Source organism: Panthera pardus, unplaced genomic scaffold (assembly GCF_024362965.1).
Source record: "Panthera pardus isolate Hobbes unplaced genomic scaffold, ASM2436296v1 HiC_scaffold_27, whole genome shotgun sequence".
NCBI lineage: Eukaryota > Metazoa > Chordata > Mammalia > Carnivora > Felidae > Panthera > Panthera pardus.
In genome coordinates this window covers 93,918,374-93,927,748 of record NW_026526843.1, presented here as the reverse complement: position 1 = coordinate 93,927,748, position 9,375 = coordinate 93,918,374, and positions in this window count along the sequence as shown.

The window sequence follows — 9,375 nt, the reverse complement described above, 5'->3', positions numbered from 1 at the left end:
CTGTCTTGATGATTCCAGCTTTGCAGTAGAGGCTAAAGTCTGGGATTGTGATGCCTACTGCTTTGGTCTTCTTCTTAAATATTATTTTGGCTATTCGGGGCCTTTTGTGGTTCCATATGAATTTTAGGATTGCCTTTTCTAGCTTTGAGAAGAATGCTGGTGCAATTTTGATTGGGATTGCATTGAATGTGTAGATAGCTTTGGGTAGTATTGACATTTTGACAATATTTGTTCTTCCAACCCATGAGCATGGAATGTTTTTCCATTTCTTTATATCTTCTTCAATTTCCTTCATAAGCTTTCTATACTTTTCAGCATACAGATCTTTTACATCTTTGGTTAGATTTATCCCTAGGTATTTTATGCTTCTTGGTGCAATTGTGAATTGGATCAGTTTCTTTATTTGTCTTTCTGTTGCTTCATTATTAGTGTATAAGAATGCAACTGATTTCTGTACATTGATTTTGTATCTTGCAACTTTGCTGAATTCATGTATCAGTTCTAGCAGACTTTTGGTGGAGTCTATCGGATTTTCAATGTATAATACCATGTCATCTGCAAAAAGTGAAAGCTTGACTTCATCTTTGCCAATTTTGATGCCTTTGATTTCCTTTTGTTGTCTGATTGCTGATGCTAGCACTTCCAACACTATGTTAAACAACAGCGGTGAGAATGGACATCCTTGTCGTCTTCCTGATCTCAGGGAGAAAGCTCTCAGTTTTTCCCCATTGAGGATGATGTTAGCTGTGGGCGTTTCATAAATGGCTTTTATGATCTTTAAGTATGTTCCTTCTATCCCGACTTTCTCAAGGGTTTTTATTAAGAAATGTTGCTGAATTTTGTCAAAGGCCTTTTCTGCATCAGTTGACAGGATCATATGGTTCTTATCTTTTCTTTTATTCATGTGATGTATCACGTTGATTGATTTGCGAATGTTGAACCAGCCCTGCATCCCAGGAATGAATCCCACTTGATCATGGTGAATAATTCCTTTTATATGCTGTTGAATTCGATTTGCTAGTAACTTATTGAGAATTTTTGCATCCATATTCATCAGTGACATTGGCCTGTAGTTCTCTTTTTTTACTGGGTCTCTGTCTGGTTTAGGAATCAAAGTAATACTGGCTTCATAGAATGAGTCTGGAAGTTTTCCTTCCCTTTCTATGTTTTGGAATAGCTTGAGAAGGATAGGTATTATCTCGGCTTTAAACGTCTGGTAGAACTCCCCTGGGAAACCAACTGGTCCTGGACTCTTATTTGTTGGGAGATTTTTGATGACTGATTCAATTTCTTCGCTGGTTATGAGTCTGTTGAAGCTTTCTATTTCCTCCTGATTGAGTTTTGGAAGTGTGTGGGTGCTTAGGAATTTGTCCATTTCTTCCAGGTTGTCCAGTTTGTTGGCATATAATTTTTCATAGTATTCCCTGCTAATTGCTTGTATTACTGAGGGATTAGTTATAATAATTCCATTTTCATTCATGATTTTATCTGTTTGGGTTATCTCCCTTTTCTTTTTGAGAAGCCTGGGTAGAGGTTTATCAATTTTGTTTATTTTTTCAAAAAACTAACTCTTGGTTTCATTGATCTGTTCTACAGTTTTATTTTGATTCTATATTGTTTATTTCTGCTCTGATCTTTATTATTTCTCTTCTTCTGCTGGGTTTAGTCTGTCTTTGCTGTTCTGCTTCTATTTCCTTTAGGTGTGCTGTTAGATTTTGCATTTGGGATTTTTCTTGTTTCTTGAGATAGGCCTGGATTGCAATGTATTTTCCTCTCAGGACTGCCTTCGCTGCATCCCAAAGCTTTTGGATTGTTGTATTTTCATTTTCATTTGTTTCCATATATTTTTAAATTTTTTCTCTAATTGCCTGGTTGACCCCTTCATTCTTTAGTAGGGTGTTCTTTAACCTCCATGCTTTTGGAGGTTTTCCAGACTTTTTCCTGTGGTTGATTTCAAGCTTCATCGCCTTGTGGTCTGAAAGTATGCATGGTATGATCTCAATTGTTGTATACTTATGAAGGGCTGTTTTGTGACCCAGTATGTGATCTATCTTGGAGAATGTTCCATGTGCACTCAAGAAGAAAGTATATTCTGTTGCTTTGCAGTGCAGAGTTCTAAATATATCTGTCAAGTCCATCTGATCCAATGTATCATTCAGGGCCCTTGTTTCTTTATTGACTGTGTGTCTAGATGATCTATCCAATGTTGTAAGTGGAGTGTTAAAGTCCCCTGCAATGACCACATTCTTATCAATAAGGTTGCTTATGTTTGTGAGTAATTGTTTTATATGTTTGGGGGCTCCCGTGTTTGGCGCATAGACATTTATAATTGTTAGCTCTTCCTGATGGATAGACCCTGTGATTATTATATAATGCCCTTCTTCATCTCTTGTTACAGCCTTTAATTTAAAGTCTAGTTTGTCTGATACAAGTATGGCTACTCTAGCTCTCTTTTGACTTCCAGTAGCATGATAAATAGTTCTCCATCCCCTCACTTTCAATCTGAAGGTGTCCTCTGGTCTAAAATGAGTCTCTTGTAGACAGCACAATAGATGGGTCTTGTTGTTTAATCCATTCTGATACCCTATGTCTTTTGGTTGGAGCATTTAGTCCATTTACGTTCAGTGTTATTATCGGAAAGATATGGGTTTAGATTCATTGTGATGTCTGTAGGTTTCATGCTTGTAGCGATATCTCTGATACTTTGTCTCACAGGATCTCCCTTATGATCTCTTATAGGGCTGGTTTGGTGGTGATGAATTCCTTCAGTTTTTGTTTGTTTGGGAAGACCTTTATGTCTCCTTCTATTCTAAATGACAGACTTGCTGGATAAAGGATTCTTGGCTGCATATTTTTTCTGTTCTTCACATTGAAGATTTCCTGCCATTCCTTTCTGGCCTGCCAAGTTTCAGTAGAGAGATCGGTCATGAGTCTTATCGGTCTCCCTTTATATGTTAGAGCACATTTATCCCTAGCTGCTTTCAGAATTTTCTCTTTATCCTTGTATTTTGCCAGTTTCACTATGATATGTCGTGCAGAAGATCGATTCAAGTTACGTCTGAAGGGAGTTCTCTGTGCCTCTTGGATTTCAATGCCTTTTTCCTTCCCCAGATCAGGGAAGTTCTCAGCTATGATTTCTTCAAGTACACCTTCAGCCCCTTTCCCCCTCTCTTCCTCCTCTGGAATACCAATTATGCGTAGATTATTTCTCTTTAGTGCATCACTTAGTTCTCTAATTTTCCCCTCACACTCCTGGATTTTTTTATCTCTCTTTTTCTCAGCTTCTTCTTTTTCCATAATTTTATCTTCTAGTTCACCTATTCTCTCCTCTGCCTCTTCAATCTGAGCCGTAGTTGTCTCCATTTTATTTTGCAGCTCGTTGATAGCATTTTTTAGCTCCTCCTGACTGTTCCTTAGTCCCTTGATCTCTGTAGCAAGGGATTCTCTGCTGTTCTTTATACTGTTTTCAAGCCCAGCGATTAATTTTATGACTATTATTCTAAATTCACTTTCTGTTTTATTGTTTAAATGCTTTTTGATCAGTTCGTTAGCTGTTGTTATTTCCTGGAGATTCTTTTGAGGGGAATTCTTCCATTTCATCATTTTAGATAGTCCCTGGAGTGGTGTGGAACTGCAGGGCACTTCCCCTGTGATGTCTTGAATAACTTGTGTTGGTGGGCGGGGCTGCAGTCAGACCTGATGTCTGCCCCCAGCCCACCTCTGGGGCCACAGTCAGACTGGTGTGTAACTTCTCTTCCCCTCTCCTAGGGGCGGGATTCACTGTGGGGTGGTGTGGTCTGTCTGCCGTACTTGCACACTGCCAGGCCTGTAGTGCTGGGGATCTGGTGTATGAGCTGGGGTGGATCGGCAAGGTGAACAGGGGCGGGAGGGGCAGGCTCAGCTCGCTTATCTTTTGGTGATCCTCTTGGGGAGGGGCCCTGTGGCACAGGGAGGGGGTCAGACCCACTACCAGAGGGATGGATCCGCAGAAGCACAGCGTTGGGTGTTTGTGTGGTGCAAGCAAGTTCCCTGGCAGGAACTGGTTCCCTTTAGGATTTTGGCTGGGGGATGGGCGAGGGAGATGGCGATGGCGAGCGCCTTTGTTCCCCACCACGCTGCGCTCTGTCGTCTGGGGCTCAACAACTCTCCCTCCTGTTGTCCTCCAGCCCTCCCGCTCTCCGAGCAGAGCTATTAACTTATAACCTTCCAGATGTTAAGTCCCACTTGCTGTCCGAACACACTGTGTCTGGCCCCTCCGCTTTTGCAAACCAGACTCAGGGGCTCTGCTTGGCTAGCAGGCTGCCCCTCTGACCCGTCTCCCTCCTGCCAGTCCCAGTAGCGCTCACCACCTTTCCGCCCTTCCTACCCTCTTCCATGGGCCTCTCTGCGCTTGGCTCCAGAGAATCCATTCTGCTAGTCTTCTGGCGGTTTTCTGGGTTATTTAGGGAGGTGTGGGTGGAATCTAGGCAGGTGTGGGGGTGAGCCCAGTGTCCTCTTATGCCACCATCTTCCTCCCAGATAATTTTAAAACAAATGTTACTGTGTAGTCCCCATTAGGCTTCTACAATTGGTGAGTAAATACGGAGTAGGGGCAGAAAATGGCAAAGTTAATGATTGATCGTGCATGAGGTTAAGAGGAATATAAAATATAGTTAAGTAAAGGGGCGCCTGGGTGGCTCAGTCGGTTAAGCAGCCGACTTTGGCTCAGGTCACGATCTCGCGGTCCGTGAGTTCGAGCCCCGCGTCGGGCTCTGTGCTGACAGCTCAGAGCCTGGAGCCTGTTTCAGATTCTGTGTCTCCCTCTCTCTGACCCTCCCCTGTTCATGCTCTGTCTCTCTGTGTCTCAAAAATAAATAAAAACGTTAAAAAAAAAAATTAAAAAAATATATAGTTAAGTAGGGAAAAAGACAGAACATGGAGCTAAATTAATAATCCAACTAATACAACTATAGTTCTGCTTATGCTTTTTTTTAAAGTTTATTTATTTTTATTTTGAAAGAGAGAGAGGCAGGGGGGAGGGGCAGAGAGAGAGGGTGGGAGAAAATCCCAAGCAGGCTCTGCACTGTCAGTTCAGAGCCTAATGTGGGGCTCAAACCCACGAACCATGAGATCATGACCTGAGTCAAACCTGAGCCAAAATCAAGAGTCGGGCACTTAACTGACTGAGCCCCCAAGGTGCTCTGCTGCTTATGCTTTCAAAACAGGTCCAGGAACGAAGCATCCACACTCATCAACCTCAAGAAAACATCTGTGTAATATGGTACAGTGTAAAACAACAGAGTCCCCAACCATGCAGCACATCCCTCCTAGGTATTAGTGCAGTTTCAAGAAACCCAAGACTTATGTGTACACGAGTGGCTCAGTCGGTTAAGCTTCCGACTCTTGGTTTTGGCTCATGTCATGATCTCACAATTCATGGGTTCAATCCTCATGTCAGCATCTATGTTGACAGCACAGGGCCTGCTTGGGATTCTTTCTCCCTCTCTCTCTGCCCCTCCTATATATATTATATAATATACATATGTAAATAAAGAACTCTCAATTGTTTTGTTAATATAATGGCTAGCCTTAGGGATTCCCTTGAAAAGATGAAAGAATAGAATGTAGACATAAGACACAAGACACAAAGAAATGTCCCCATCCAATGTAAATTCCCCTTCTTAAAATCTGGCCACATGTGCTCCTTTTAATTTCCCTTTTCCTCAAGATTGACAGAGATCACTCTGGCCAAATCTCTAGGTTTAAATTATACAGGTCGCTCCTGTAAATGCTGAGAGCCAGAAAATGAATTTAACAAAGGACCCAAGACTGGCCATAAAGCTTGCTTTGCTCCTACTTTCCAGGGCTCTGTAATCAGGCTCGGCCCCTGCAGGTATTCCTCTTAAACAGTGTCCTTTGGAGGAATATCATAGGCCCCTCCCACTGCCAAGAAATTCATGTTCCCTGGATAGCTACAGAGCTTTTCAGTTATTAAGCCCTTTTACCTCTCTTTCAAAAGATCCTACCGAATTTAGAGAGCAGTTAGATTATTTGACCATGTTTACAATTTTCCCTTCACAGAGGATAGTAATGACCAAAACTTGCCCTAGGCCTTTCTACACATGATTGGCAAAAGGCTAATTTTCAGACGCTAATAGAAGCTAAGGTTAAATTGTGTACCCAGAAACAAGGCTTTTGTTAAAATGTTTTATGCAGATTTTACAAAGGCATAAGTCTTTCAGTTTCCATTTTAGCTAAAAATTCTCCCTGATATGAAGAAGCAAATTTATTTAAGAAGATGGGCCAGTCCCTTGATTTTCAAGCTGTAATCTAGGTCTTTAGGGAATTAGGAGAAACAGCTTATTTCACAATTTCTACAAAACCAGAACTACAACTCTAGAAACAAGTTAAAGTCCACCTATCTTTACCAATCTCCAAACTTCGCCTATTTCTTTCCAAATATTTGTAGACATTATAAAAGATCATTGTATTGGAACAAAAGTGTTCTGTACTTTAAAAAACAGAGGGAAGATACAGGAAGATGGTAGTGGACTAGGAGGACCCTAGGCTCCCTTCATCCTATGAACACAACTAGACAACTATCAAATCATCCTAAATACCCCAGAAATCGACCTGAAGAATGACAGAACAAACTCCACAACTAAAAGGAGAGAAGAGGCCACATTGAAGAAGGTAGGAAGTGCAGAGATGTGGTTTAAGGGAGAAACAGATCCTAGCTACTGCAGAAGGAGGCACTGGTGCTCATGGAGAAAGATATGAGAGAGAGAGAGAGAGAAGGAGAGGAGCACACAGGGGAACACACAAGGAGAATGTTTCCCTATAGCCACTGACTAGGAAAATGGGAGGGGCTGAATTTTGTGAGTTCTTGCAAGCAGTGGGCCTAAAGCCTATAGTTTATAGGTCAGCAAGCTTGGTTAGGATGGAGCCTGGGGGGCACGGACAAATTATGGAAACAACCCAAGTGTCCACCGACTGATGAGTGGGTAAAGAAGAAGTGGTGTATATGTATATATACAATGGAATATTACTCAGTCATAAAAGAGAATGAAATCTTGCCATTTGGAACTACATGGATGGAGTTAGTATCATGCTAAGTGAAATAAGTCAGCCAAAGACGAATACCATATGATTTCACTCATGTGGAATTTACGAAACAAAACAAAAGAGCAGAAGGAAAAAGAAAGAGAAGCAAGGCAAGAAACAGATTCTTAATTATAGAGAACAAACTGATGGTTAATCAGAGGGGAGTTAATGGGGGATGGGTGAAATAGGTGAAGGGGATTAAGGCGAGCACTTGTCGTGATGAGCACTGGGTGATGTACAGAAGTGTTGAATCACTATCTCGTATACCTGAAACTAAGATTACACTGTATGTTAACTAAATTGAATTTAAATAAAAACTTAAAAAAATAAACTTTCCTAAAACATAGAGACATATGCTTATATGGGCATAGAACAGTCCGGCATGATAATAAAAACACTGGAAATGACAGCTACTTCTAACAAGGGGAACTAGTTGACCTGGAAATTTGCTTTTTACTCTATATTCTTTTTGAATTTTGTAGCATGTATCTGTATTGTCTGTTAAAAATTAATACAAGGGCACCTGGGTGGGTCAGTCGGTTAAGCATCCAACTCTTGATTTTGGCTCAGATCATGATCTCATGGTTTGTGGGTTTGCACCCCACATTGGGCTCTGTGCTAACAGTGTGGAGCCTGCTTGGGATTCTCTCTCTCCCCGCCTCTCTCTTTGCTTCTACCCCACTCTCTCTCTCTCTCTCTCAAAATAAATACACTTAAAAAAATAAAAATAAAAATGAACACAAAAAGGTAAATTTTAAATAGCAATTACCCTGAAACTTTAATTTTTTAATTTTTTAAAAATGTTTTAATTTATTTTTGAGACAGAGAGAGACAGCGCATGAGCAGGGGAGGGGCACAGAGAAAGGGAGACACAGAATCCGAAGCAGGCTCCAGGCTCTGAGCTGTCAGCACAGAACCCAACGCGGGGCTCGAACCCACAGATTGCGAGATCATGACCTGAGCTGAAGTGCGACGCTCAACCGACTGAGCCACCCAGGCACCCCACCCTGAAACTTAAAGCACATTTTTATGATCTTTTGCTGTCCCTTGAAATAATAAATTTTGTCACATATTTTATTTATTTATTTTTTTAAGTTTATTTATTTTTGAGAGAGAGAGAGAGTGAGGGCTCAGGTGCACTCGAAGTAGGGGTACAGAGAGAGGGAGAGAGAGAATCCCAAGTAGGCTCCACAATGTCAGTGCAGAGCCCAACAAAGGGCTTGAACTCACAAACCATGAGATTATGACCTGAGCCAAAACCAAGAGTCAGAAGCTCAACCAACTGAGCCGCCCAGGCACCCCTGAAAAATATTTGACTTTAATGCCTCATGAAGTTTTGTGGGTAATTTAAGCATAATTGTTAAGAACAAATTAATTAAATAGGTTAAAAGATTTGTAGGTCAACTTTTAAATAGCTTCCAGAATCTTTGGTAACTTAAACTATAAGGTTTTGCTAAGTTAAATGATGAGTAAATTCATTGATAATTTAGATCCTTTCCAGTAAGATAAAATAATGAAACATTAAGTACTGAACGTATTTTATAAACTTTTGTCTTTTTATTTTGCTTTTAAGTGTTTATTTATTTATTTTTGAGAGAGAGAGAAAGAGAGAGAGAGATAGCGCGGGAGGGGCAGAGACAGAGGGAAACAGAATCTGAAGCAGGCTCCAAGCTGTCAGCACAGCTGACTTGGGCTTGAACCCATGAACTGTGATATCATGATCTGAGCTGAATTTGGATGCTTAACTGACTGAACCACGCAGGCACCCCAACTTTTGTCTTTTTATAGAGAAACTAAAGATAAATTTGAGACTGTTAGTAAACACGTTTTATGCTTTGCTGAGGGATTGTACTATGAAAAACATTTCTAAAAATTTTAAAATATATTCATAAATTTGCCAATCTAAAGAATTTCTGTGTAACGGAGTTTACACTTGCTTACTACTTAGTTTTTACTAGAAATTAAGGTTTGTAAGCATTAAGAATTCAATATGTGTAATCAAGACTACCGGAAATAATAGGGGAAACAACTCTATATGTGAGGAAAGTAAAATACGTGTTTTGGTAAGAAAAAATATGAGGAGTAGAAATATATGTTAGTGGAGTGAAAAGAAAATAATTTTGTGCTAAAGTGACACTGGTGACTTAAAGCGGAACGATTGGGGGTATCCGGGTGGTTCAATGGGTTAAGCATCCAGTTCTTGATTTCAGTTCAGGTTATGATTAGTTAGTGAGTTTGAGCACCGCGTTGGGCTGTGTGCTGACTATGTGGAGCCTGCTTGGGAGTCTCTTT